The following is a 27,670-nucleotide window of genomic DNA, read 5'->3' on the forward strand; positions in this document are numbered from 1 at the left end:
ACCTTCAGTCTGCTGCTGGACAGCCAGCAGCAGCAGCAGCAGGAGAGGTATGTAATCAGGAGCCCTCCTGCTAAGGGTAGACAGCTGCTCGTTCCACCCCACCCCCCGCCTTAATTGGTTCTCCTCCCTTCCAACGGTGTTGAGGCGGGTGGGAACAGCAGGGGGTGAAGGTGCTGTGTTTAAAGAGGTGGAGTTATGCAGATCTAAAACGCGTGGATTGCAGCAGCAGCAAGCCGAAAAGTGCAGGCATGTAAGGGATCTAGAGGTTGACAACATGTCTTCTTAACGGGAGTCCAGGAGCTCATCTCCACAAATGGACTTTTTAGGATCCTTGGGTGGCTCCGTAGTTTGAAACCAATTCTGGTTATCGCTTCTCGGCCTTTTGGCTAAGATCAAGTGTAGTATCTGTTCTTATCAGTTTAATATCTGATACGTCCCCTATCTGGGGACCATATATTAAATGGATTTTTAGAACAGGGAGATGGAAAAAGAGCTTGCTCTGTCCACTCCACGCATTGACCTGGTATTGCAGTATCTCCAGGACCGGTGCACCCCTTCTTTAATGCAGTTTCTAAAATCAGAAAGAATTGAATTCAATGTTTTTTGTTCATTTTGCTTGTTTGTCGGATTTTGGGATGGACTCTTTGGCTCTGCTTTTCTTCTCCTCATTGGATTTTTCATGTTCAAAGTTGCAGAAGCCAGATTACAAGCTCATTTTGGTTCAACTTCAGCAACTGTGCATTGCATTGCCATGTAATGTGATGCAATGCTATCTTTCTAGCTCTCCCTTTCTACTTCCTTTTGGATAAACAGACATATTAGGCAAGCATTTTGGAGCTTTCACCTAAATAACTACAGGTGGTGAGATAAGCTGCACAATATAATTGACCTTTCAGTATATTGTTGCACACACACCATCTATTTAGCAAATGCCCTTGTTATCAACAGCAGCCTTTTAAACTCACCCGAGCTAACAGGTATGTGCGCTGGTTACACTGCTGCGCTTAAAATTTCTTTTTTGGTTTGCTACAATGCCTTTTCTGAAACGTTGTCTCCTTCTGCTGGAACACTGACTTCTTTCATTTAATGCCTGCAGACTATAAAAGAGAACCCAACCCAAAAAGTTTGGTTGATTAGTCTGTGGCATTCTGTTAAACTGTTGCTTATGGCGGTCTCTGTGAGCTTCTCAGCGACATTCAGCCAGCCAGGTATCCTGCCTGCAGTAGATGGAATGTGGCAATGGAACGCTGGCTGCGCGTGTCATAATAGGCTCTGAGCCTTTATATACCTGTGCACAGCAGCAGCCACCTTCAGTCTGCTGCTGGACAGCCAGCAGCAGCAGCAGCAGGAGAGGTATGTAATCAGGAGCCCTCCTGCTAAGGGTAGACAGCTGCTCGTTCCACCCCACCCCCCGCCTTAATTGGTTCTCCTCCCTTCCAACGGTGTTGAGGCGGGTGGGAACAGTAGGGGGTGAAGGTGCTGTGTTTAAAGAGGTGGAGTTATGCAGATCTAAAACGCGTGGATTGCAGCAGCAGCAAGCCGAAAAGTGCAGGCATGTAAGGGATCTAGAGGTTGACAACATGTCTTCTTAACGGGAGTCCAGGAGCTCATCTCCACAAATGGACTTTTTAGGATCCTTGGGTGGCTCCGTAGTTTGAAACCAATTCTGGTTATCGCTTCTCGGCCTTTTGGCTAAGATCAAGTGTAGTATCTGTTCTTATCAGTTTAATATCTGATACGTCCCCTATCTGGGGACCATATATTAAATGGATTTTTAGAACAGGGAGATGGAAAAAGAGCTTGCTCTGTCCACTCCACGCATTGACCTGGTATTGCAGTATCTCCAGGACCGGTGCACCCCTTCTTTAATGCAGTTTCTAAAATCAGAAAGAATTGAATTCAATGTTTTTTGTTCATTTTGCTTGTTTGTCGGATTTTGGGATGGACTCTTTGGCTCTGCTTTTCTTCTCCTCATTGGATTTTTCATGTTCAAAGTTGCAGAAGCCAGATTACAAGCTCATTTTGGTTCAACTTCAGCAACTGTGCATTGCATTGCCATGTAATGTGATGCAATGCTATCTTTCTAGCTCTCCCTTTCTACTTCCTTTTGGATAAACAGACATATTAGGCAAGCATTTTGGAGCTTTCACCTAAATAACTACAGGTGGTGAGATAAGCTGCACAATATAATTGACCTTTCAGTATATTGTTGCACACACACCATCTATTTAGCAAATGCCCTTGTTATCAACAGCAGCCTTTTAAACTCACCCGAGCTAACAGGTATGTGCGCTGGTTACACTGCTGCGCTTAAAATTTCTTTTTTGGTTTGCTACAATGCCTTTTCTGAAACGTTGTCTCCTTCTGCTGGAACACTGACTTCTTTCATTTAATGCCTGCAGACTATAAAAGAGAACCCAACCCAAAAAGTTTGGTTGATTAGTCTGTGGCATTCTGTTAAACTGTTGCTTATGGCGGTCTCTGTGAGCTTCTCAGCGACATTCAGCCAGCCAGGTATCCTGCCTGCAGTAGATGGAATGTGGCAATGGAACGCTGGCTGCGCGTGTCATAATAGGCTCTGAGCCTTTATATACCTGTGCACAGCAGCAGCCACCTTCAGTCTGCTGCTGGACAGCCAGCAGCAGCAGCAGCAGGAGAGGTATGTAATCAGGAGCCCTCCTGCTAAGGGTAGACAGCTGCTCGTTCCACCCCACCCCCCGCCTTAATTGGTTCTCCTCCCTTCCAACGGTGTTGAGGCGGGTGGGAACAGCAGGGGGTGAAGGTGCTGTGTTTAAAGAGGTGGAGTTATGCAGATCTAAAACGCGTGGATTGCAGCAGCAGCAAGCCGAAAAGTGCAGGCATGTAAGGGATCTAGAGGTTGACAACATGTCTTCTTAACGGGAGTCCAGGAGCTCATCTCCACAAATGGACTTTTTAGGATCCTTGGGTGGCTCCGTAGTTTGAAACCAATTCTGGTTATCGCTTCTCGGCCTTTTGGCTAAGATCAAGTGTAGTATCTGTTCTTATCAGTTTAATATCTGATACGTCCCCTATCTGGGGACCATATATTAAATGGATTTTTAGAACAGGGAGATGGAAAAAGAGCTTGCTCTGTCCACTCCACGCATTGACCTGGTATTGCAGTATCTCCAGGACCGGTGCACCCCTTCTTTAATGCAGTTTCTAAAATCAGAAAGAATTGAATTCAATGTTTTTTGTTCATTTTGCTTGTTTGTCGGATTTTGGGATGGACTCTTTGGCTCTGCTTTTCTTCTCCTCATTGGATTTTTCATGTTCAAAGTTGCAGAAGCCAGATTACAAGCTCATTTTGGTTCAACTTCAGCAACTGTGCATTGCATTGCCATGTAATGTGATGCAATGCTATCTTTCTAGCTCTCCCTTTCTACTTCCTTTTGGATAAACAGACATATTAGGCAAGCATTTTGGAGCTTTCACCTAAATAACTACAGGTGGTGAGATAAGCTGCACAATATAATTGACCTTTCAGTATATTGTTGCACACACACCATCTATTTAGCAAATGCCCTTGTTATCAACAGCAGCCTTTTAAACTCACCCGAGCTAACAGGTATGTGCGCTGGTTACACTGCTGCGCTTAAAATTTCTTTTTTGGTTTGCTACAATGCCTTTTCTGAAACGTTGTCTCCTTCTGCTGGAACACTGACTTCTTTCATTTAATGCCTGCAGACTATAAAAGAGAACCCAACCCAAAAAGTTTGGTTGATTAGTCTGTGGCATTCTGTTAAACTGTTGCTTATGGCGGTCTCTGTGAGCTTCTCAGCGACATTCAGCCAGCCAGGTATCCTGCCTGCAGTAGATGGAATGTGGCAATGGAACGCTGGCTGCGCGTGTCATAATAGGCTCTGAGCCTTTATATACCTGTGCACAGCAGCAGCCACCTTCAGTCTGCTGCTGGACAGCCAGCAGCAGCAGCAGCAGGAGAGGTATGTAATCAGGAGCCCTCCTGCTAAGGGTAGACAGCTGCTCGTTCCACCCCACCCCCCGCCTTAATTGGTTCTCCTCCCTTCCAAAGGTGTTGAGGCGGGTGGGAACAGCAGGGGGTGAAGGTGCTGTGTTTAAAGAGGTGGAGTTATGCAGATCTAAAACGCGTGGATTGCAGCAGCAGCAAGCCGAAAAGTGCAGGCATGTAAGGGATCTAGAGGTTGACAACATGTCTTCTTAACGGGAGTCCAGGAGCTCATCTCCACAAATGGACTTTTTAGGATCCTTGGGTGGCTCCGTAGTTTGAAACCAATTCTGGTTATCGCTTCTCGGCCTTTTGGCTAAGATCAAGTGTAGTATCTGTTCTTATCAGTTTAATATCTGATACGTCCCCTATCTGGGGACCATATATTAAATGGATTTTTAGAACAGGGAGATGGAAAAAGAGCTTGCTCTGTCCACTCCACGCATTGACCTGGTATTGCAGTATCTCCAGGACCGGTGCACCCCTTCTTTAATGCAGTTTCTAAAATCAGAAAGAATTGAATTCAATGTTTTTTGTTCTTTTGCTTCTTTGTCGGATTTTGGGATGGACTCTTTGGCTCTGCTTTTCTTCTCCTCGTTGGATTTTTCATGTTCAAAGTTGCAGAAGCCAGATTACAAGCTCATTTTGGTTCAACTTCAGCAACTGTGCATTGCATTGCCATGTAATGTGATGCAATGCTATCTTTCTAGCTCTCCCTTTCTACTTCCTTTTGGATAAACAGACATATTAGGCAAGCATTTTGGAGCTTTCACCTAAATAACTACAGGTGGTGAGATAAGCTGCACAATATAATTGACCTTTCAGTATATTGTTGCACACACACCATCTATTTAGCAAATGCCCTTGTTATCAACAGCAGCCTTTTAAACTCACCCGAGCTAACAGGTATGTGCGCTGGTTACACTGCTGCGCTTAAAATTTCTTTTTTGGTTTGCTACAATGCCTTTTCTGAAACGTTGTCTCCTTCTGCTGGAACACTGACTTCTTTCATTTAATGCCTGCAGACTATAAAAGAGAACCCAACCCAAAAAGTTTGGTTGATTAGTCTGTGGCATTCTGTTAAACTGTTGCTTATGGCGGTCTCTGTGAGCTTCTCAGCGACATTCAGCCAGCCAGGTATCCTGCCTGCAGTAGATGGAATGTGGCAATGGAACGCTGGCTGCGCGTGTCATAATAGGCTCTGAGCCTTTATATACCTGTGCACAGCAGCAGCCACCTTCAGTCTGCTGCTGGACAGCCAGCAGCAGCAGCAGCAGGAGAGGTATGTAATCAGGAGCCCTCCTGCTAAGGGTAGACAGCTGCTCGTTCCACCCCACCCCCCGCCTTAATTGGTTCTCCTCCCTTCCAACGGTGTTGAGGCGGGTGGGAACAGCAGGGGGTGAAGGTGCTGTGTTTAAAGAGGTGGAGTTATGCAGATCTAAAACGCGTGGATTGCAGCAGCAGCAAGCCGAAAAGTGCAGGCATGTAAGGGATCTAGAGGTTGACAACATGTCTTCTTAACGGGAGTCCAGGAGCTCATCTCCACAAATGGACTTTTTAGGATCCTTGGGTGGCTCCGTAGTTTGAAACCAATTCTGGTTATCGCTTCTCGGCCTTTTGGCTAAGATCAAGTGTAGTATCTGTTCTTATCAGTTTAATATCTGATACGTCCCCTATCTGGGGACCATATATTAAATGGATTTTTAGAACAGGGAGATGGAAAAAGAGCTTGCTCTGTCCACTCCACGCATTGACCTGGTATTGCAGTATCTCCAGGACCGGTGCACCCCTTCTTTAATGCAGTTTCTAAAATCAGAAAGAATTGAATTCAATGTTTTTTGTTCATTTTGCTTCTTTGTCGGATTTTGGGATGGACTCTTTGGCTCTGCTTTTCTTCTCCTCATTGGATTTTTCATGTTCAAAGTTGCAGAAGCCAGATTACAAGCTCATTTTGGTTCAACTTCAGCAACTGTGCATTGCATTGCCATGTAATGTGATGCAATGCTATCTTTCTAGCTCTCCCTTTCTACTTCCTTTTGGATAAACAGACATATTAGGCAAGCATTTTGGAGCTTTCACCTAAATAACTACAGGTGGTGAGATAAGCTGCACAATATAATTGACCTTTCAGTATATTGTTGCACACACACCATCTATTTAGCAAATGCCCTTGTTATCAACAGCAGCCTTTTAAACTCACCCGAGCTAACAGGTATGTGCGCTGGTTACACTGCTGCGCTTAAAATTTCTTTTTTGGTTTGCTACAATGCCTTTTCTGAAACGTTGTCTCCTTCTGCTGGAACACTGACTTCTTTCATTTAATGCCTGCAGACTATAAAAGAGAACCCAACCCAAAAAGTTTGGTTGATTAGTCTGTGGCATTCTGTTAAACTGTTGCTTATGGCGGTCTCTGTGAGCTTCTCAGCGACATTCAGCCAGCCAGGTATCCTGCCTGCAGTAGATGGAATGTGGCAATGGAACGCTGGCTGCGCGTGTCATAATAGGCTCTGAGCCTTTATATACCTGTGCACAGCAGCAGCCACCTTCAGTCTGCTGCTGGACAGCCAGCAGCAGCAGCAGCAGGAGAGGTATGTAATCAGGAGCCCTCCTGCTAAGGGTAGACAGCTGCTCGTTCCACCCCACCCCCCGCCTTAATTGGTTCTCCTCCCTTCCAACGGTGTTGAGGCGGGTGGGAACAGCAGGGGGTGAAGGTGCTGTGTTTAAAGAGGTGGAGTTATGCAGATCTAAAACGCGTGGATTGCAGCAGCAGCAAGCCGAAAAGTGCAGGCATGTAAGGGATCTAGAGGTTGACAACATGTCTTCTTAACGGGAGTCCAGGAGCTCATCTCCACAAATGGACTTTTTAGGATCCTTGGGTGGCTCCGTAGTTTGAAACCAATTCTGGTTATCGCTTCTCGGCCTTTTGGCTAAGATCAAGTGTAGTATCTGTTCTTATCAGTTTAATATCTGATACGTCCCCTATCTGGGGACCATATATTAAATGGATTTTTAGAACAGGGAGATGGAAAAAGAGCTTGCTCTGTCCACTCCACGCATTGACCTGGTATTGCAGTATCTCCAGGACCGGTGCACCCCTTCTTTAATGCAGTTTCTAAAATCAGAAAGAATTGAATTCAATGTTTTTTGTTCATTTTGCTTGTTTGTCGGATTTTGGGATGGACTCTTTGGCTCTGCTTTTCTTCTCCTCATTGGATTTTTCATGTTCAAAGTTGCAGAAGCCAGATTACAAGCTCATTTTGGTTCAACTTCAGCAACTGTGCATTGCATTGCCATGTAATGTGATGCAATGCTATCTTTCTAGCTCTCCCTTTCTACTTCCTTTTGGATAAACAGACATATTAGGCAAGCATTTTGGAGCTTTCACCTAAATAACTACAGGTGGTGAGATAAGCTGCACAATATAATTGACCTTTCAGTATATTGTTGCACACACACCATCTATTTAGCAAATGCCCTTGTTATCAACAGCAGCCTTTTAAACTCACCCGAGCTAACAGGTATGTGCGCTGGTTACACTGCTGCGCTTAAAATTTCTTTTTTGGTTTGCTACAATGCCTTTTCTGAAACGTTGTCTCCTTCTGCTGGAACACTGACTTCTTTCATTTAATGCCTGCAGACTATAAAAGAGAACCCAACCCAAAAAGTTTGGTTGATTAGTCTGTGGCATTCTGTTAAACTGTTGCTTATGGCGGTCTCTGTGAGCTTCTCAGCGACATTCAGCCAGCCAGGTATCCTGCCTGCAGTAGATGGAATGTGGCAATGGAACGCTGGCTGCGCGTGTCATAATAGGCTCTGAGCCTTTATATACCTGTGCACAGCAGCAGCCACCTTCAGTCTGCTGCTGGACAGCCAGCAGCAGCAGCAGCAGGAGAGGTATGTAATCAGGAGCCCTCCTGCTAAGGGTAGACAGCTGCTCGTTCCACCCCACCCCCCGCCTTAATTGGTTCTCCTCCCTTCCAACGGTGTTGAGGCGGGTGGGAACAGCAGGGGGTGAAGGTGCTGTGTTTAAAGAGGTGGAGTTATGCAGATCTAAAACGCGTGGATTGCAGCAGCAGCAAGCCGAAAAGTGCAGGCATGTAAGGGATCTAGAGGTTGACAACATGTCTTCTTAACGGGAGTCCAGGAGCTCATCTCCACAAATGGACTTTTTAGGATCCTTGGGTGGCTCCGTAGTTTGAAACCAATTCTGGTTATCGCTTCTCGGCCTTTTGGCTAAGATCAAGTGTAGTATCTGTTCTTATCAGTTTAATATCTGATACGTCCCCTATCTGGGGACCATATATTAAATGGATTTTTAGAACAGGGAGATGGAAAAAGAGCTTGCTCTGTCCACTCCACGCATTGACCTGGTATTGCAGTATCTCCAGGACCGGTGCACCCCTTCTTTAATGCAGTTTCTAAAATCAGAAAGAATTGAATTCAATGTTTTTTGTTCATTTTGCTTGTTTGTCGGATTTTGGGATGGACTCTTTGGCTCTGCTTTTCTTCTCCTCATTGGATTTTTCATGTTCAAAGTTGCAGAAGCCAGATTACAAGCTCATTTTGGTTCAACTTCAGCAACTGTGCATTGCATTGCCATGTAATGTGATGCAATGCTATCTTTCTAGCTCTCCCTTTCTACTTCCTTTTGGATTAACAGACATATTAGGCAAGCATTTTGGAGCTTTCACCTAAATAACTACAGGTGGTGAGATAAGCTGCACAATATAATTGACCTTTCAGTATATTGTTGCACACACACCATCTATTTAGCAAATGCCCTTGTTATCAACAGCAGCCTTTTAAACTCACCCGAGCTAACAGGTATGTGCGCTGGTTACACTGCTGCGCTTAAAATTTCTTTTTTGGTTTGCTACAATGCCTTTTCTGAAACGTTGTCTCCTTCTGCTGGAACACTGACTTCTTTCATTTAATGCCTGCAGACTATAAAAGAGAACCCAACCCAAAAAGTTTGGTTGATTAGTCTGTGGCATTCTGTTAAACTGTTGCTTATGGCGGTCTCTGTGAGCTTCTCAGCGACATTCAGCCAGCCAGGTATCCTGCCTGCAGTAGATGGAATGTGGCAATGGAACGCTGGCTGCGCGTGTCATAATAGGCTCTGAGCCTTTATATACCTGTGCACAGCAGCAGCCACCTTCAGTCTGCTGCTGGACAGCCAGCAGCAGCAGCAGCAGGAGAGGTATGTAATCAGGAGCCCTCCTGCTAAGGGTAGACAGCTGCTCGTTCCACCCCACCCCCCGCCTTAATTGGTTCTCCTCCCTTCCAACGGTGTTGAGGCGGGTGGGAACAGCAGGGGGTGAAGGTGCTGTGTTTAAAGAGGTGGAGTTATGCAGATCTAAAACGCGTGGATTGCAGCAGCAGCAAGCCGAAAAGTGCAGGCATGTAAGGGATCTAGAGGTTGACAACATGTCTTCTTAACGGGAGTCCAGGAGCTCATCTCCACAAATGGACTTTTTAGGATCCTTGGGTGGCTCCGTAGTTTGAAACCAATTCTGGTTATCGCTTCTCGGCCTTTTGGCTAAGATCAAGTGTAGTATCTGTTCTTATCAGTTTAATATCTGATACGTCCCCTATCTGGGGACCATATATTAAATGGATTTTTAGAACAGGGAGATGGAAAAAGAGCTTGCTCTGTCCACTCCACGCATTGACCTGGTATTGCAGTATCTCCAGGACCGGTGCACCCCTTCTTTAATGCAGTTTCTAAAATCAGAAAGAATTGAATTCAATGTTTTTTGTTCATTTTGCTTGTTTGTCGGATTTTGGGATGGACTCTTTGGCTCTGCTTTTCTTCTCCTCATTGGATTTTTCATGTTCAAAGTTGCAGAAGCCAGATTACAAGCTCATTTTGGTTCAACTTCAGCAACTGTGCATTGCATTGCCATGTAATGTGATGCAATGCTATCTTTCTAGCTCTCCCTTTCTACTTCCTTTTGGATAAACAGACATATTAGGCAAGCATTTTGGAGCTTTCACCTAAATAACTACAGGTGGTGAGATAAGCTGCACAATATAATTGACCTTTCAGTATATTGTTGCACACACACCATCTATTTAGCAAATGCCCTTGTTATCAACAGCAGCCTTTTAAACTCACCCGAGCTAACAGGTATGTGCGCTGGTTACACTGCTGCGCTTAAAATTTCTTTTTTGGTTTGCTACAATGCCTTTTCTGAAACGTTGTCTCCTTCTGCTGGAACACTGACTTCTTTCATTTAATGCCTGCAGACTATAAAAGAGAACCCAACCCAAAAAGTTTGGTTGATTAGTCTGTGGCATTCTGTTAAACTGTTGCTTATGGCGGTCTCTGTGAGCTTCTCAGCGACATTCAGCCAGCCAGGTATCCTGCCTGCAGTAGATGGAATGTGGCAATGGAACGCTGGCTGCGCGTGTCATAATAGGCTCTGAGCCTTTATATACCTGTGCACAGCAGCAGCCACCTTCAGTCTGCTGCTGGACAGCCAGCAGCAGCAGCAGCAGGAGAGGTATGTAATCAGGAGCCCTCCTGCTAAGGGTAGACAGCTGCTCGTTCCACCCCACCCCCCGCCTTAATTGGTTCTCCTCCCTTCCAACGGTGTTGAGGCGGGTGGGAACAGCAGGGGGTGAAGGTGCTGTGTTTAAAGAGGTGGAGTTATGCAGATCTAAAACGCGTGGATTGCAGCAGCAGCAAGCCGAAAAGTGCAGGCATGTAAGGGATCTAGAGGTTGACAACATGTCTTCTTAACGGGAGTCCAGGAGCTCATCTCCACAAATGGACTTTTTAGGATCCTTGGGTGGCTCCGTAGTTTGAAACCAATTCTGGTTATCGCTTCTCGGCCTTTTGGCTAAGATCAAGTGTAGTATCTGTTCTTATCAGTTTAATATCTGATACGTCCCCTATCTGGGGACCATATATTAAATGGATTTTTAGAACAGGGAGATGGAAAAAGAGCTTGCTCTGTCCACTCCACGCATTGACCTGGTATTGCAGTATCTCCAGGACCGGTGCACCCCTTCTTTAATGCAGTTTCTAAAATCAGAAAGAATTGAATTCAATGTTTTTTGTTCATTTTGCTTGTTTGTCGGATTTTGGGATGGACTCTTTGGCTCTGCTTTTCTTCTCCTCATTGGATTTTTCATGTTCAAAGTTGCAGAAGCCAGATTACAAGCTCATTTTGGTTCAACTTCAGCAACTGTGCATTGCATTGCCATGTAATGTGATGCAATGCTATCTTTCTAGCTCTCCCTTTCTACTTCCTTTTGGATAAACAGACATATTAGGCAAGCATTTTGGAGCTTTCACCTAAATAACTACAGGTGGTGAGATAAGCTGCACAATATAATTGACCTTTCAGTATATTGTTGCACACACACCATCTATTTAGCAAATGCCCTTGTTATCAACAGCAGCCTTTTAAACTCACCCGAGCTAACAGGTATGTGCGCTGGTTACACTGCTGCGCTTAAAATTTCTTTTTTGGTTTGCTACAATGCCTTTTCTGAAACGTTGTCTCCTTCTGCTGGAACACTGACTTCTTTCATTTAATGCCTGCAGACTATAAAAGAGAACCCAACCCAAAAAGTTTGGTTGATTAGTCTGTGGCATTCTGTTAAACTGTTGCTTATGGCGGTCTCTGTGAGCTTCTCAGCGACATTCAGCCAGCCAGGTATCCTGCCTGCAGTAGATGGAATGTGGCAATGGAACGCTGGCTGCGCGTGTCATAATAGGCTCTGAGCCTTTATATACCTGTGCACAGCAGCAGCCACCTTCAGTCTGCTGCTGGACAGCCAGCAGCAGCAGCAGCAGGAGAGGTATGTAATCAGGAGCCCTCCTGCTAAGGGTAGACAGCTGCTCGTTCCACCCCACCCCCCGCCTTAATTGGTTCTCCTCCCTTCCAACGGTGTTGAGGCGGGTGGGAACAGCAGGGGGTGAAGGTGCTGTGTTTAAAGAGGTGGAGTTATGCAGATCTAAAACGCGTGGATTGCAGCAGCAGCAAGCCGAAAAGTGCAGGCATGTAAGGGATCTAGAGGTTGACAACATGTCTTCTTAACGGGAGTCCAGGAGCTCATCTCCACAAATGGACTTTTTAGGATCCTTGGGTGGCTCCGTAGTTTGAAACCAATTCTGGTTATCGCTTCTCGGCCTTTTGGCTAAGATCAAGTGTAGTATCTGTTCTTATCAGTTTAATATCTGATACGTCCCCTATCTGGGGACCATATATTAAATGGATTTTTAGAACAGGGAGATGGAAAAAGAGCTTGCTCTGTCCACTCCACGCATTGACCTGGTATTGCAGTATCTCCAGGACCGGTGCACCCCTTCTTTAATGCAGTTTCTAAAATCAGAAAGAATTGAATTCAATGTTTTTTGTTCATTTTGCTTGTTTGTCGGATTTTGGGATGGACTCTTTGGCTCTGCTTTTCTTCTCCTCATTGGATTTTTCATGTTCAAAGTTGCAGAAGCCAGATTACAAGCTCATTTTGGTTCAACTTCAGCAACTGTGCATTGCATTGCCATGTAATGTGATGCAATGCTATCTTTCTAGCTCTCCCTTTCTACTTCCTTTTGGATAAACAGACATATTAGGCAAGCATTTTGGAGCTTTCACCTAAATAACTACAGGTGGTGAGATAAGCTGCACAATATAATTGACCTTTCAGTATATTGTTGCACACACACCATCTATTTAGCAAATGCCCTTGTTATCAACAGCAGCCTTTTAAACTCACCCGAGCTAACAGGTATGTGCGCTGGTTACACTGCTGCGCTTAAAATTTCTTTTTTGGTTTGCTACAATGCCTTTTCTGAAACGTTGTCTCCTTCTGCTGGAACACTGACTTCTTTCATTTAATGCCTGCAGACTATAAAAGAGAACCCAACCCAAAAAGTTTGGTTGATTAGTCTGTGGCATTCTGTTAAACTGTTGCTTATGGCGGTCTCTGTGAGCTTCTCAGCGACATTCAGCCAGCCAGGTATCCTGCCTGCAGTAGATGGAATGTGGCAATGGAACGCTGGCTGCGCGTGTCATAATAGGCTCTGAGCCTTTATATACCTGTGCACAGCAGCAGCCACCTTCAGTCTGCTGCTGGACAGCCAGCAGCAGCAGCAGCAGGAGAGGTATGTAATCAGGAGCCCTCCTGCTAAGGGTAGACAGCTGCTCGTTCCACCCCACCCCCCGCCTTAATTGGTTCTCCTCCCTTCCAACGGTGTTGAGGCGGGTGGGAACAGCAGGGGGTGAAGGTGCTGTGTTTAAAGAGGTGGAGTTATGCAGATCTAAAACGCGTGGATTGCAGCAGCAGCAAGCCGAAAAGTGCAGGCATGTAAGGGATCTAGAGGTTGACAACATGTCTTCTTAACGGGAGTCCAGGAGCTCATCTCCACAAATGGACTTTTTAGGATCCTTGGGTGGCTCCGTAGTTTGAAACCAATTCTGGTTATCGCTTCTCGGCCTTTTGGCTAAGATCAAGTGTAGTATCTGTTCTTATCAGTTTAATATCTGATACGTCCCCTATCTGGGGACCATATATTAAATGGATTTTTAGAACAGGGAGATGGAAAAAGAGCTTGCTCTGTCCACTCCACGCATTGACCTGGTATTGCAGTATCTCCAGGACCGGTGCACCCCTTCTTTAATGCAGTTTCTAAAATCAGAAAGAATTGAATTCAATGTTTTTTGTTCATTTTGCTTGTTTGTCGGATTTTGGGATGGACTCTTTGGCTCTGCTTTTCTTCTCCTCATTGGATTTTTCATGTTCAAAGTTGCAGAAGCCAGATTACAAGCTCATTTTGGTTCAACTTCAGCAACTGTGCATTGCATTGCCATGTAATGTGATGCAATGCTATCTTTCTAGCTCTCCCTTTCTACTTCCTTTTGGATAAACAGACATATTAGGCAAGCATTTTGGAGCTTTCACCTAAATAACTACAGGTGGTGAGATAAGCTGCACAATATAATTGACCTTTCAGTATATTGTTGCACACACACCATCTATTTAGCAAATGCCCTTGTTATCAACAGCAGCCTTTTAAACTCACCCGAGCTAACAGGTATGTGCGCTGGTTACACTGCTGCGCTTAAAATTTCTTTTTTGGTTTGCTACAATGCCTTTTCTGAAACGTTGTCTCCTTCTGCTGGAACACTGACTTCTTTCATTTAATGCCTGCAGACTATAAAAGAGAACCCAACCCAAAAAGTTTGGTTGATTAGTCTGTGGCATTCTGTTAAACTGTTGCTTATGGCGGTCTCTGTGAGCTTCTCAGCGACATTCAGCCAGCCAGGTATCCTGCCTGCAGTAGATGGAATGTGGCAATGGAACGCTGGCTGCGCGTGTCATAATAGGCTCTGAGCCTTTATATACCTGTGCACAGCAGCAGCCACCTTCAGTCTGCTGCTGGACAGCCAGCAGCAGCAGCAGCAGGAGAGGTATGTAATCAGGAGCCCTCCTGCTAAGGGTAGACAGCTGCTCGTTCCACCCCACCCCCCGCCTTAATTGGTTCTCCTCCCTTCCAACGGTGTTGAGGCGGGTGGGAACAGCAGGGGGTGAAGGTGCTGTGTTTAAAGAGGTGGAGTTATGCAGATCTAAAACGCGTGGATTGCAGCAGCAGCAAGCCGAAAAGTGCAGGCATGTAAGGGATCTAGAGGTTGACAACATGTCTTCTTAACGGGAGTCCAGGAGCTCATCTCCACAAATGGACTTTTTAGGATCCTTGGGTGGCTCCGTAGTTTGAAACCAATTCTGGTTATCGCTTCTCGGCCTTTTGGCTAAGATCAAGTGTAGTATCTGTTCTTATCAGTTTAATATCTGATACGTCCCCTATCTGGGGACCATATATTAAATGGATTTTTAGAACAGGGAGATGGAAAAAGAGCTTGCTCTGTCCACTCCACGCATTGACCTGGTATTGCAGTATCTCCAGGACCGGTGCACCCCTTCTTTAATGCAGTTTCTAAAATCAGAAAGAATTGAATTCAATGTTTTTTGTTCATTTTGCTTGTTTGTCGGATTTTGGGATGGACTCTTTGGCTCTGCTTTTCTTCTCCTCATTGGATTTTTCATGTTCAAAGTTGCAGAAGCCAGATTACAAGCTCATTTTGGTTCAACTTCAGCAACTGTGCATTGCATTGCCATGTAATGTGATGCAATGCTATCTTTCTAGCTCTCCCTTTCTACTTCCTTTTGGATAAACAGACATATTAGGCAAGCATTTTGGAGCTTTCACCTAAATAACTACAGGTGGTGAGATAAGCTGCACAATATAATTGACCTTTCAGTATATTGTTGCACACACACCATCTATTTAGCAAATGCCCTTGTTATCAACAGCAGCCTTTTAAACTCACCCGAGCTAACAGGTATGTGCGCTGGTTACACTGCTGCGCTTAAAATTTCTTTTTTGGTTTGCTACAATGCCTTTTCTGAAACGTTGTCTCCTTCTGCTGGAACACTGACTTCTTTCATTTAATGCCTGCAGACTATAAAAGAGAACCCAACCCAAAAAGTTTGGTTGATTAGTCTGTGGCATTCTGTTAAACTGTTGCTTATGGCGGTCTCTGTGAGCTTCTCAGCGACATTCAGCCAGCCAGGTATCCTGCCTGCAGTAGATGGAATGTGGCAATGGAACGCTGGCTGCGCGTGTCATAATAGGCTCTGAGCCTTTATATACCTGTGCACAGCAGCAGCCACCTTCAGTCTGCTGCTGGACAGCCAGCAGCAGCAGCAGCAGGAGAGGTATGTAATCAGGAGCCCTCCTGCTAAGGGTAGACAGCTGCTCGTTCCACCCCACCCCCCGCCTTAATTGGTTCTCCTCCCTTCCAACGGTGTTGAGGCGGGTGGGAACAGCAGGGGGTGAAGGTGCTGTGTTTAAAGAGGTGGAGTTATGCAGATCTAAAACGCGTGGATTGCAGCAGCAGCAAGCCGAAAAGTGCAGGCATGTAAGGGATCTAGAGGTTGACAACATGTCTTCTTAACGGGAGTCCAGGAGCTCATCTCCACAAATGGACTTTTTAGGATCCTTGGGTGGCTCCGTAGTTTGAAACCAATTCTGGTTATCGCTTCTCGGCCTTTTGGCTAAGATCAAGTGTAGTATCTGTTCTTATCAGTTTAATATCTGATACGTCCCCTATCTGGGGACCATATATTAAATGGATTTTTAGAACAGGGAGATGGAAAAAGAGCTTGCTCTGTCCACTCCACGCATTGACCTGGTATTGCAGTATCTCCAGGACCGGTGCACCCCTTCTTTAATGCAGTTTCTAAAATCAGAAAGAATTGAATTCAATGTTTTTTGTTCATTTTGCTTGTTTGTCGGATTTTGGGATGGACTCTTTGGCTCTGCTTTTCTTCTCCTCATTGGATTTTTCATGTTCAAAGTTGCAGAAGCCAGATTACAAGCTCATTTTGGTTCAACTTCAGCAACTGTGCATTGCATTGCCATGTAATGTGATGCAATGCTATCTTTCTAGCTCTCCCTTTCTACTTCCTTTTGGATAAACAGACATATTAGGCAAGCATTTTGGAGCTTTCACCTAAATAACTACAGGTGGTGAGATAAGCTGCACAATATAATTGACCTTTCAGTATATTGTTGCACACACACCATCTATTTAGCAAATGCCCTTGTTATCAACAGCAGCCTTTTAAACTCACCCGAGCTAACAGGTATGTGCGCTGGTTACACTGCTGCGCTTAAAATTTCTTTTTTGGTTTGCTACAATGCCTTTTCTGAAACGTTGTCTCCTTCTGCTGGAACACTGACTTCTTTCATTTAATGCCTGCAGACTATAAAAGAGAACCCAACCCAAAAAGTTTGGTTGATTAGTCTGTGGCATTCTGTTAAACTGTTGCTTATGGCGGTCTCTGTGAGCTTCTCAGCGACATTCAGCCAGCCAGGTATCCTGCCTGCAGTAGATGGAATGTGGCAATGGAACGCTGGCTGCGCGTGTCATAATAGGCTCTGAGCCTTTATATACCTGTGCACAGCAGCAGCCACCTTCAGTCTGCTGCTGGACAGCCAGCAGCAGCAGCAGCAGGAGAGGTATGTAATCAGGAGCCCTCCTGCTAAGGGTAGACAGCTGCTCGTTCCACCCCACCCCCCGCCTTAATTGGTTCTCCTCCCTTCCAACGGTGTTGAGGCGGGTGGGAACAGCAGGGGGTGAAGGTGCTGTGTTTAAAGAGGTGGAGTTATGCAGATCTAAAACGCGTGGATTGCAGCAGCAGCAAGCCGAAAAGTGCAGGCATGTAAGGGATCTAGAGGTTGACAACATGTCTTCTTAACGGGAGTCCAGGAGCTCATCTCCACAAATGGACTTTTTAGGATCCTTGGGTGGCTCCGTAGTTTGAAACCAATTCTGGTTATCGCTTCTCGGCCTTTTGGCTAAGATCAAGTGTAGTATCTGTTCTTATCAGTTTAATATCTGATACGTCCCCTATCTGGGGACCATATATTAAATGGATTTTTAGAACAGGGAGATGGAAAAAGAGCTTGCTCTGTCCACTCCACGCATTGACCTGGTATTGCAGTATCTCCAGGACCGGTGCACCCCTTCTTTAATGCAGTTTCTAAAATCAGAAAGAATTGAATTCAATGTTTTTTGTTCATTTTGCTTGTTTGTCGGATTTTGGGATGGACTCTTTGGCTCTGCTTTTCTTCTCCTCATTGGATTTTTCATGTTCAAAGTTGCAGAAGCCAGATTACAAGCTCATTTTGGTTCAACTTCAGCAACTGTGCATTGCATTGCCATGTAATGTGATGCAATGCTATCTTTCTAGCTCTCCCTTTCTACTTCCTTTTGGATAAACAGACATATTAGGCAAGCATTTTGGAGCTTTCACCTAAATAACTACAGGTGGTGAGATAAGCTGCACAATATAATTGACCTTTCAGTATATTGTTGCACACACACCATCTATTTAGCAAATGCCCTTGTTATCAACAGCAGCCTTTTAAACTCACCCGAGCTAACAGGTATGTGCGCTGGTTACACTGCTGCGCTTAAAATTTCTTTTTTGGTTTGCTACAATGCCTTTTCTGAAACGTTGTCTCCTTCTGCTGGAACACTGACTTCTTTCATTTAATGCCTGCAGACTATAAAAGAGAACCCAACCCAAAAAGTTTGGTTGATTAGTCTGTGGCATTCTGTTAAACTGTTGCTTATGGCGGTCTCTGTGAGCTTCTCAGCGACATTCAGCCAGCCAGGTATCCTGCCTGCAGTAGATGGAATGTGGCAATGGAACGCTGGCTGCGCGTGTCATAATAGGCTCTGAGCCTTTATATACCTGTGCACAGCAGCAGCCACCTTCAGTCTGCTGCTGGACAGCCAGCAGCAGCAGCAGCAGGAGAGGTATGTAATCAGGAGCCCTCCTGCTAAGGGTAGACAGCTGCTCGTTCCACCCCACCCCCCGCCTTAATTGGTTCTCCTCCCTTCCAACGGTGTTGAGGCGGGTGGGAACAGCAGGGGGTGAAGGTGCTGTGTTTAAAGAGGTGGAGTTATGCAGATCTAAAACGCGTGGATTGCAGCAGCAGCAAGCCGAAAAGTGCAGGCATGTAAGGGATCTAGAGGTTGACAACATGTCTTCTTAACGGGAGTCCAGGAGCTCATCTCCACAAATGGACTTTTTAGGATCCTTGGGTGGCTCCGTAGTTTGAAACCAATTCTGGTTATCGCTTCTCGGCCTTTTGGCTAAGATCAAGTGTAGTATCTGTTCTTATCAGTTTAATATCTGATACGTCCCCTATCTGGGGACCATATATTAAATGGATTTTTAGAACAGGGAGATGGAAAAAGAGCTTGCTCTGTCCACTCCACGCATTGACCTGGTATTGCAGTATCTCCAGGACCGGTGCACCCCTTCTTTAATGCAGTTTCTAAAATCAGAAAGAATTGAATTCAATGTTTTTTGTTCATTTTGCTTGTTTGTCGGATTTTGGGATGGACTCTTTGGCTCTGCTTTTCTTCTCCTCATTGGATTTTTCATGTTCAAAGTTGCAGAAGCCAGATTACAAGCTCATTTTGGTTCAACTTCAGCAACTGTGCATTGCATTGCCATGTAATGTGATGCAATGCTATCTTTCTAGCTCTCCCTTTCTACTTCCTTTTGGATAAACAGACATATTAGGCAAGCATTTTGGAGCTTTCACCTAAATAACTACAGGTGGTGAGATAAGCTGCACAATATAATTGACCTTTCAGTATATTGTTGCACACACACCATCTATTTAGCAAATGCCCTTGTTATCAACAGCAGCCTTTTAAACTCACCCGAGCTAACAGGTATGTGCGCTGGTTACACTGCTGCGCTTAAAATTTCTTTTTTGGTTTGCTACAATGCCTTTTCTGAAACGTTGTCTCCTTCTGCTGGAACACTGACTTCTTTCATTTAATGCCTGCAGACTATAAAAGAGAACCCAACCCAAAAAGTTTGGTTGATTAGTCTGTGGCATTCTGTTAAACTGTTGCTTATGGCGGTCTCTGTGAGCTTCTCAGCGACATTCAGCCAGCCAGGTATCCTGCCTGCAGTAGATGGAATGTGGCAATGGAACGCTGGCTGCGCGTGTCATAATAGGCTCTGAGCCTTTATATACCTGTGCACAGCAGCAGCCACCTTCAGTCTGCTGCTGGACAGCCAGCAGCAGCAGCAGCAGGAGAGGTATGTAATCAGGAGCCCTCCTGCTAAGGGTAGACAGCTGCTCGTTCCACCCCACCCCCCGCCTTAATTGGTTCTCCTCCCTTCCAACGGTGTTGAGGCGGGTGGGAACAGCAGGGGGTGAAGGTGCTGTGTTTAAAGAGGTGGAGTTATGCAGATCTAAAACGCGTGGATTGCAGCAGCAGCAAGCCGAAAAGTGCAGGCATGTAAGGGATCTAGAGGTTGACAACATGTCTTCTTAACGGGAGTCCAGGAGCTCATCTCCACAAATGGACTTTTTAGGATCCTTGGGTGGCTCCGTAGTTTGAAACCAATTCTGGTTATCGCTTCTCGGCCTTTTGGCTAAGATCAAGTGTAGTATCTGTTCTTATCAGTTTAATATCTGATACGTCCCCTATCTGGGGACCATATATTAAATGGATTTTTAGAACAGGGAGATGGAAAAAGAGCTTGCTCTGTCCACTCCACGCATTGACCTGGTATTGCAGTATCTCCAGGACCGGTGCACCCCTTCTTTAATGCAGTTTCTAAAATCAGAAAGAATTGAATTCAATGTTTTTTGTTCATTTTGCTTGTTTGTCGGATTTTGGGATGGACTCTTTGGCTCTGCTTTTCTTCTCCTCATTGGATTTTTCATGTTCAAAGTTGCAGAAGCCAGATTACAAGCTCATTTTGGTTCAACTTCAGCAACTGTGCATTGCATTGCCATGTAATGTGATGCAATGCTATCTTTCTAGCTCTCCCTTTCTACTTCCTTTTGGATAAACAGACATATTAGGCAAGCATTTTGGAGCTTTCACCTAAATAACTACAGGTGGTGAGATAAGCTGCACAATATAATTGACCTTTCAGTATATTGTTGCACACACACCATCTATTTAGCAAATGCCCTTGTTATCAACAGCAGCCTTTTAAACTCACCCGAGCTAACAGGTATGTGCGCTGGTTACACTGCTGCGCTTAAAATTTCTTTTTTGGTTTGCTACAATGCCTTTTCTGAAACGTTGTCTCCTTCTGCTGGAACACTGACTTCTTTCATTTAATGCCTGCAGACTATAAAAGAGAACCCAACCCAAAAAGTTTGGTTGATTAGTCTGTGGCATTCTGTTAAACTGTTGCTTATGGCGGTCTCTGTGAGCTTCTCAGCGACATTCAGCCAGCCAGGTATCCTGCCTGCAGTAGATGGAATGTGGCAATGGAACGCTGGCTGCGCGTGTCATAATAGGCTCTGAGCCTTTATATACCTGTGCACAGCAGCAGCCACCTTCAGTCTGCTGCTGGACAGCCAGCAGCAGCAGCAGCAGGAGAGGTATGTAATCAGGAGCCCTCCTGCTAAGGGTAGACAGCTGCTCGTTCCACCCCACCCCCCGCCTTAATTGGTTCTCCTCCCTTCCAACGGTGTTGAGGCGGGTGGGAACAGCAGGGGGTGAAGGTGCTGTGTTTAAAGAGGTGGAGTTATGCAGATCTAAAACGCGTGGATTGCAGCAGCAGCAAGCCGAAAAGTGCAGGCATGTAAGGGATCTAGAGGTTGACAACATGTCTTCTTAACGGGAGTCCAGGAGCTCATCTCCACAAATGGACTTTTTAGGATCCTTGGGTGGCTCCGTAGTTTGAAACCAATTCTGGTTATCGCTTCTCGGCCTTTTGGCTAAGATCAAGTGTAGTATCTGTTCTTATCAGTTTAATATCTGATACGTCCCCTATCTGGGGACCATATATTAAATGGATTTTTAGAACAGGGAGATGGAAAAAGAGCTTGCTCTGTCCACTCCACGCATTGACCTGGTATTGCAGTATCTCCAGGACCGGTGCACCCCTTCTTTAATGCAGTTTCTAAAATCAGAAAGAATTGAATTCAATGTTTTTTGTTCATTTTGCTTGTTTGTCGGATTTTGGGATGGACTCTTTGGCTCTGCTTTTCTTCTCCTCATTGGATTTTTCATGTTCAAAGTTGCAGAAGCCAGATTACAAGCTCATTTTGGTTCAACTTCAGCAACTGTGCATTGCATTGCCATGTAATGTGATGCAATGCTATCTTTCTAGCTCTCCCTTTCTACTTCCTTTTGGATAAACAGACATATTAGGCAAGCATTTTGGAGCTTTCACCTAAATAACTACAGGTGGTGAGATAAGCTGCACAATATAATTGACCTTTCAGTATATTGTTGCACACACACCATCTATTTAGCAAATGCCCTTGTTATCAACAGCAGCCTTTTAAACTCACCCGAGCTAACAGGTATGTGCGCTGGTTACACTGCTGCGCTTAAAATTTCTTTTTTGGTTTGCTACAATGCCTTTTCTGAAACGTTGTCTCCTTCTGCTGGAACACTGACTTCTTTCATTTAATGCCTGCAGACTATAAAAGAGAACCCAACCCAAAAAGTTTTTTGATTAGTCTGTGGCATTCTGTTAAACTGTTGCTTATGGCGGTCTCTGTGAGCTTCTCAGCGACATTCAGCCAGCCAGGTATCCTGCTTGCAGTAGATGGAATGTGGCAATGGAACGCTGGCTGCGCGTGTCATAATAGGCTCTGAGCCTTTATATACCTGTGCACAGCAGCAGCCACCTTCAGTCTGCTGCTGGACAGCCAGCAGCAGCAGCAGCAGGAGAGGTATGTAATCAGGAGCCCTCCTGCTAAGGGTAGACAGCTGCTCGTTCCACCCCACCCCCCGCCTTAATTGGTTCTCCTCCCTTCCAACGGTGTTGAGGCGGGTGGGAACAGCAGGGGGTGAAGGTGCTGTGTTTAAAGAGGTGGAGTTATGCAGATCTAAAACGCGTGGATTGCAGCAGCAGCAAGCCGAAAAGTGCAGGCATGTAAGGGATCTAGAGGTTGACAACATGTCTTCTTAACGGGAGTCCAGGAGCTCATCTCCACAAATGGACTTTTTAGGATCCTTGGGTGGCTCCGTAGTTTGAAACCAATTCTGGTTATCGCTTCTCGGCCTTTTGGCTAAGATCAAGTGTAGTATCTTTTGAAAAGGCAGTTTTGTCCTTGGGCTGCCCTAGTAAATTGATGCATATTACACACTGGTTTGGTGCTCTTGTTAGTACGCCAGGTGGCTCATAGAGTTATCTGATGGAAAACATGGCCCTCCAGGATCGAAGTCACTAGGCTGGGTAAGTGTGAGGGCTTTGGAGCAATGTGCCCCAGGAGTAGGCGCCCTGGTGGGAGTCCAAGCTTACTGGGACTGGGAACCCCAGAAAGACTTGGCTTCGTAGCACGCCGCACCTTTGCCAATCATACTTTCTGAGCAACCCCCCCTATTCCTGGCCTCCGGGCTAGGAAGGGGAATTTTTATAAACCCGGTCGGAGGTCCGGTCAGCTTTGGGCTGAGAAACCAACACAGGCTCCAGCTCCACTAGGGTGGCAGCCTAGATGGAAGCTGGGAGCACGAAAACGGCTCTTCTCCGGCTTCGGCTAGGGAGAGCATCGGAGATCCCTGACCCTCGCTGTGGCCTTCTGGCTCGGAGGGATGGGGATGGTTTATTGGGGACCCTCTCCTCCGGGAAGGGTCCACATGAATCCTCGCCTCGTGCGCTGTTTTGGTGTGACTTCGGTCACATTTTTCAGTGCCTTGGATGCAGCTTCAATCAAAAAATCTGTTCTTATCAGTTTAATATCTGATACGTCCCCTATCTGGGGACCATATATTAAATGGATTTTTAGAACAGGGAGATGGAAAAAGAGCTTGCTCTGTCCACTCCACGCATTGACCTGGTATTGCAGTATCTCCAGGACCGGTGCACCCCTTCTTTAATGCAGTTTCTAAAATCAGAAAGAATTGAATTCAATGTTTTTTGTTCATTTTGCTTGTTTGTCGGATTTTGGGATGGACTCTTTGGCTCTGCTTTTCTTCTCCTCATTGGATTTTTCATGTTCAAAGTTGCAGAAGCCAGATTACAAGCTCATTTTGGTTCAACTTCAGCAACTGTGCATTGCATTGCCATGTAATGTGATGCAATGCTATCTTTCTAGCTCTCCCTTTCTACTTCCTTTTGGATAAACAGACATATTAGGCAAGCATTTTGGAGCTTTCACCTAAATAACTACAGGTGGTGAGATAAGCTGCACAATATAATTGACCTTTCAGTATATTGTTGCACACACACCATCTATTTAGCAAATGCCCTTGTTATCAACAGCAGCCTTTTAAACTCACCCGAGCTAACAGGTATGTGCGCTGGTTACACTGCTGCGCTTAAAATTTCTTTTTTGGTTTGCTACAATGCCTTTTCTGAAACGTTGTCTCCTTCTGCTGGAACACTGACTTCTTTCATTTAATGCCTGCAGACTATAAAAGAGAACCCAACCCAAAAAGTTTGGTTGATTAGTCTGTGGCATTCTGTTAAACTGTTGCTTATGGCGGTCTCTGTGAGCTTCTCAGCGACATTCAGCCAGCCAGGTATCCTGCCTGCAGTAGATGGAATGTGGCAATGGAACGCTGGCTGCGCGTGTCATAATAGGCTCTGAGCCTTTATATACCTGTGCACAGCAGCAGCCACCTTCAGTCTGCTGCTGGACAGCCAGCAGCAGCAGCAGCAGGAGAGGTATGTAATCAGGAGCCCTCCTGCTAAGGGTAGACAGCTGCTCGTTCCACCCCACCCCCCGCCTTAATTGGTTCTCCTCCCTTCCAACGGTGTTGAGGCGGGTGGGAACAGCAGGGGGTGAAGGTGCTGTGTTTAAAGAGGTGGAGTTATGCAGATCTAAAACGCGTGGATTGCAGCAGCAGCAAGCCGAAAAGTGCAGGCATGTAAGGGATCTAGAGGTTGACAACATGTCTTCTTAACGGGAGTCCAGGAGCTCATCTCCACAAATGGACTTTTTAGGATCCTTGGGTGGCTCCGTAGTTTGAAACCAATTCTGGTTATCGCTTCTCGGCCTTTTGGCTAAGATCAAGTGTAGTATCTGTTCTTATCAGTTTAATATCTGATACGTCCCCTATCTGGGGACCATATATTAAATGGATTTTTAGAACAGGGAGATGGAAAAAGAGCTTGCTCTGTCCACTCCACGCATTGACCTGGTATTGCAGTATCTCCAGGACCGGTGCACCCCTTCTTTAATGCAGTTTCTAAAATCAGAAAGAATTGAATTCAATGTTTTTTGTTCATTTTGCTTGTTTGTCGGATTTTGGGATGGACTCTTTGGCTCTGCTTTTCTTCTCCTCATTGGATTTTTCATGTTCAAAGTTGCAGAAGCCAGATTACAAGCTCATTTTGGTTCAACTTCAGCAACTGTGCATTGCATTGCCATGTAATGTGATGCAATGCTATCTTTCTAGCTCTCCCTTTCTACTTCCTTTTGGATAAACAGACATATTAGGCAAGCATTTTGGAGCTTTCACCTAAATAACTACAGGTGGTGAGATAAGCTGCACAATATAATTGACCTTTCAGTATATTGTTGCACACACACCATCTATTTAGCAAATGCCCTTGTTATCAACAGCAGCCTTTTAAACTCACCCGAGCTAACAGGTATGTGCGCTGGTTACACTGCTGCGCTTAAAATTTCTTTTTTGGTTTGCTACAATGCCTTTTCTGAAACGTTGTCTCCTTCTGCTGGAACACTGACTTCTTTCATTTAATGCCTGCAGACTATAAAAGAGAACCCAACCCAAAAAGTTTGGTTGATTAGTCTGTGGCATTCTGTTAAACTGTTGCTTATGGCGGTCTCTGTGAGCTTCTCAGCGACATTCAGCCAGCCAGGTATCCTGCCTGCAGTAGATGGAATGTGGCAATGGAACGCTGGCTGCGCGTGTCATAATAGGCTCTGAGCCTTTATATACCTGTGCACAGCAGCAGCCACCTTCAGTCTGCTGCTGGACAGCCAGCAGCAGCAGCAGCAGGAGAGGTATGTAATCAGGAGCCCTCCTGCTAAGGGTAGACAGCTGCTCGTTCCACCCCACCCCCCGCCTTAATTGGTTCTCCTCCCTTCCAACGGTGTTGAGGCGGGTGGGAACAGCAGGGGGTGAAGGTGCTGTGTTTAAAGAGGTGGAGTTATGCAGATCTAAAACGCGTGGATTGCAGCAGCAGCAAGCCGAAAAGTGCAGGCATGTAAGGGATCTAGAGGTTGACAACATGTCTTCTTAACGGGAGTCCAGGAGCTCATCTCCACAAATGGACTTTTTAGGATCCTTGGGTGGCTCCGTAGTTTGAAACCAATTCTGGTTATCGCTTCTCGGCCTTTTGGCTAAGATCAAGTGTAGTATCTGTTCTTTTAAGAACACAAGAGCTACGATCTACACTTGACGAGAGCGATCGAACTCGGAAGGAGAAGAGCTTCGGAGCCCAGCTGACATCGGAGAAGGAAGGCGGATATCGGTGGGAGGAAGAAGCTCTAAAGAATCCAGAAGAAGACGAAGACTCGGAGAAGAATCGGGCTGTCCTGTGGAATCTTCGAGGAAGAAAATCATCGAGACAAAGACCTTTCGGGGAATTTGTCCAGAACACGACGGGAGAAGAATCTGCATAGCTCCACCCATTCCGGGAAGAGTTCCAGATCCAGCTCCAAGAAGTAACTGCAGGAGGAAAGCCATGGCAAGCGCTGCGAGGAAGGCTGAAAAGAAGAGCCTGGAGCAGGGGACAGCCAGGAGGGCCCAGCCAGGAGCCGATTCTGACCCCAAGGACTCTGCCTCCACGACTGGCCAGCAGAAGGGACCCCAGAAGCCCCGCCACGAAGCTCCAGCCCTGGAGCCATGGATGCGGCAGACGGTGGCCCTGAAGCTGAAGGAAGTGGATGGGAGGGTGCCGGACATGTCCTCGGACGTGTTCTGCCAGAAGATGCTGCTGGATCGAGGCTTCTCCAGGTCGGACACCCTCAGCATCCAGACCTTCTTGACGGGGATCTTCTTCGTCACCTTCGCCACTGTGAACACCTGCAGGAGGTTCTGGGAAATGGTAAGCGCAAAAGGACCGGATAATTCTTTCTCTGCCTTTACAGGTAGCTGCCCTATCCAGAGGGACGAAAGGAGGATCACGGTCTCCATGCGCAACCCGCACACCCCAGGCCAAGACATCTGTACCTTCCTGAGACGCTTCTGTTTGGTTGTGAAGGAACCCTCTCACATCCTGAATGGACTCGGCTTCTGGACAGGTAAGTGGTCGGTGACCGTTAGACTTCACAGGGACCTGGCGTACTCAGACGGACTTCGGCACCTGCCCCCGACATTCTCCCTGGGCAACTCCTACGGCCTCATCTATTACCCGGACATGCCGCGGAACTGCAGGAGATGCGGCAAGAACGGCCACGAGATGAAGGACTGCAAGGAGGATGCCTGCAGGATTTGTCGAGTGACGGGACACAGCTCGAAGGACTGCCCGAAGAAGACGTCCTGCAACCTGTGTGGGCTGGCGGCTCATCTATACAAGGATTGCCCCAAGCGTGAGAGATCCTGGGCATCGGTGGTTGCGACGACCCCAGCTCCGGATGACAAGGTCCCGACGACCAGGCCTGTGAAGGTCAAGGACGCGACGACCAAGGCCCCAGCGGCCAAGGCCGAGACGACCAAGGCCAAAGCGGTCAAGGAGTCGGTGGCCAAAGCCCCAGCGACGGTCCCAGCAGCTCCGAAGCAGAAGAAAAAGTCAAAGGAGGGTAAGAGTTCTGTCACCCCTCTCTCGATCCCTCCCCCTGCCACCCCCGTCCAATCCCCCCCCACCCCGGCCACCCCTGCTGAGGATTCCACTTCCTCTTCCTCCTTCCCCTACTCCTCAGCAGGTGTCCTTTCCCCTGCCCCGGCAGCCACTCTCCCTCCCCAGACCATGGTAGCGGTGGAATTAACCTTTCCTCCACCCGCCGCTATCTATTCCGAGGAGGATTTTCCCCTTCTTGTCTCCCCAGTTCCAACCCGGGGAAAGAGGAAGGTGGAGGACAGCCCTGCTACTGAATCCTCCAAAAAGAAGATTCTGGATTTCGTAGGCGAAAAGGAGGATACCCTCCCTGAGCCAGAAGAGATGGAGCACATGGTTGAGACCCTGGTGGCCGAGCCAGAAGAGGAGGAACTGGTGGTCGCCGAGATCGAGGCCGCGCTGCTT

At 46.3% G+C, this 27,670-nt stretch overlaps 19 non-coding genes and 2 pseudogenes across 19 annotated transcripts; all 21 read left to right on the forward strand.

Moving 5' to 3' along the window:
• The first annotated feature begins 366 nt into the window (after window positions 1-366).
• LOC141239351 (U2 spliceosomal RNA) lies at window positions 367-557 on the forward strand. The gene has a single exon (XR_012304752.1). It is a non-coding gene; the product is annotated as a U2 spliceosomal RNA (small nuclear RNA).
• Window positions 558-1,672: 1,115 nt separating this feature from the next.
• LOC141239352 (U2 spliceosomal RNA) lies at window positions 1,673-1,863 on the forward strand. Its single transcript, XR_012304753.1, has one exon. It is a non-coding gene; the product is annotated as a U2 spliceosomal RNA (small nuclear RNA).
• A 1,115-nt stretch (window positions 1,864-2,978) lies between these two features.
• LOC141239353 (U2 spliceosomal RNA) lies at window positions 2,979-3,169 on the forward strand. Its single transcript, XR_012304754.1, has one exon. It is a non-coding gene; the product is annotated as a U2 spliceosomal RNA (small nuclear RNA).
• Window positions 3,170-4,284: 1,115 nt separating this feature from the next.
• On the forward strand, window positions 4,285-4,475 carry LOC141239354 (U2 spliceosomal RNA). The gene has a single exon (XR_012304755.1). It is a non-coding gene; the product is annotated as a U2 spliceosomal RNA (small nuclear RNA).
• Window positions 4,476-5,589: 1,114 nt separating this feature from the next.
• On the forward strand, window positions 5,590-5,780 carry LOC141239355 (U2 spliceosomal RNA). Its single transcript, XR_012304756.1, has one exon. It is a non-coding gene; the product is annotated as a U2 spliceosomal RNA (small nuclear RNA).
• Window positions 5,781-6,895: 1,115 nt separating this feature from the next.
• Window positions 6,896-7,086, forward strand: LOC141239356 (U2 spliceosomal RNA). Its single transcript, XR_012304757.1, has one exon. It is a non-coding gene; the product is annotated as a U2 spliceosomal RNA (small nuclear RNA).
• Window positions 7,087-8,201: 1,115 nt separating this feature from the next.
• On the forward strand, window positions 8,202-8,392 carry LOC141239357 (U2 spliceosomal RNA). The gene has a single exon (XR_012304758.1). It is a non-coding gene; the product is annotated as a U2 spliceosomal RNA (small nuclear RNA).
• A 1,115-nt stretch (window positions 8,393-9,507) lies between these two features.
• LOC141239359 (U2 spliceosomal RNA) lies at window positions 9,508-9,698 on the forward strand. The gene has a single exon (XR_012304760.1). It is a non-coding gene; the product is annotated as a U2 spliceosomal RNA (small nuclear RNA).
• Window positions 9,699-10,813: 1,115 nt separating this feature from the next.
• LOC141239360 (U2 spliceosomal RNA) lies at window positions 10,814-11,004 on the forward strand. The gene has a single exon (XR_012304761.1). It is a non-coding gene; the product is annotated as a U2 spliceosomal RNA (small nuclear RNA).
• A 1,115-nt stretch (window positions 11,005-12,119) lies between these two features.
• Window positions 12,120-12,310, forward strand: LOC141239361 (U2 spliceosomal RNA). The gene has a single exon (XR_012304762.1). It is a non-coding gene; the product is annotated as a U2 spliceosomal RNA (small nuclear RNA).
• Window positions 12,311-13,425: 1,115 nt separating this feature from the next.
• Window positions 13,426-13,616, forward strand: LOC141239362 (U2 spliceosomal RNA). The gene has a single exon (XR_012304763.1). It is a non-coding gene; the product is annotated as a U2 spliceosomal RNA (small nuclear RNA).
• Window positions 13,617-14,731: 1,115 nt separating this feature from the next.
• Window positions 14,732-14,922, forward strand: LOC141239363 (U2 spliceosomal RNA). The gene has a single exon (XR_012304764.1). It is a non-coding gene; the product is annotated as a U2 spliceosomal RNA (small nuclear RNA).
• A 1,115-nt stretch (window positions 14,923-16,037) lies between these two features.
• LOC141239364 (U2 spliceosomal RNA) lies at window positions 16,038-16,228 on the forward strand. The gene has a single exon (XR_012304765.1). It is a non-coding gene; the product is annotated as a U2 spliceosomal RNA (small nuclear RNA).
• Window positions 16,229-17,343: 1,115 nt separating this feature from the next.
• On the forward strand, window positions 17,344-17,534 carry LOC141239365 (U2 spliceosomal RNA). The gene has a single exon (XR_012304766.1). It is a non-coding gene; the product is annotated as a U2 spliceosomal RNA (small nuclear RNA).
• A 1,115-nt stretch (window positions 17,535-18,649) lies between these two features.
• On the forward strand, window positions 18,650-18,840 carry LOC141239366 (U2 spliceosomal RNA). The gene has a single exon (XR_012304767.1). It is a non-coding gene; the product is annotated as a U2 spliceosomal RNA (small nuclear RNA).
• Window positions 18,841-19,955: 1,115 nt separating this feature from the next.
• Window positions 19,956-20,146, forward strand: LOC141239367 (U2 spliceosomal RNA). The gene has a single exon (XR_012304768.1). It is a non-coding gene; the product is annotated as a U2 spliceosomal RNA (small nuclear RNA).
• A 1,115-nt stretch (window positions 20,147-21,261) lies between these two features.
• LOC141239368 (U2 spliceosomal RNA) lies at window positions 21,262-21,452 on the forward strand. Its single transcript, XR_012304769.1, has one exon. It is a non-coding gene; the product is annotated as a U2 spliceosomal RNA (small nuclear RNA).
• A 1,114-nt stretch (window positions 21,453-22,566) lies between these two features.
• On the forward strand, window positions 22,567-22,682 carry LOC141239527 (U2 spliceosomal RNA; annotated as a pseudogene).
• A 524-nt stretch (window positions 22,683-23,206) lies between these two features.
• Window positions 23,207-23,388, forward strand: LOC141239472 (U2 spliceosomal RNA). Its single transcript, XR_012304868.1, has one exon. It is a non-coding gene; the product is annotated as a U2 spliceosomal RNA (small nuclear RNA).
• A 1,115-nt stretch (window positions 23,389-24,503) lies between these two features.
• On the forward strand, window positions 24,504-24,694 carry LOC141239370 (U2 spliceosomal RNA). Its single transcript, XR_012304771.1, has one exon. It is a non-coding gene; the product is annotated as a U2 spliceosomal RNA (small nuclear RNA).
• Window positions 24,695-25,809: 1,115 nt separating this feature from the next.
• LOC141239514 (U2 spliceosomal RNA) lies at window positions 25,810-25,887 on the forward strand (annotated as a pseudogene).
• Window positions 25,888-27,670: the final 1,783 nt, after the last annotated feature.

The sequence above is a fragment of the Phyllobates terribilis genome, unplaced genomic scaffold (genome assembly GCF_046119375.1).
Source record: "Phyllobates terribilis strain yellow unplaced genomic scaffold, ASM4611937v1 Scaffold_769__1_contigs__length_694716, whole genome shotgun sequence".
Lineage (NCBI taxonomy): Eukaryota > Metazoa > Chordata > Amphibia > Anura > Dendrobatidae > Phyllobates > Phyllobates terribilis.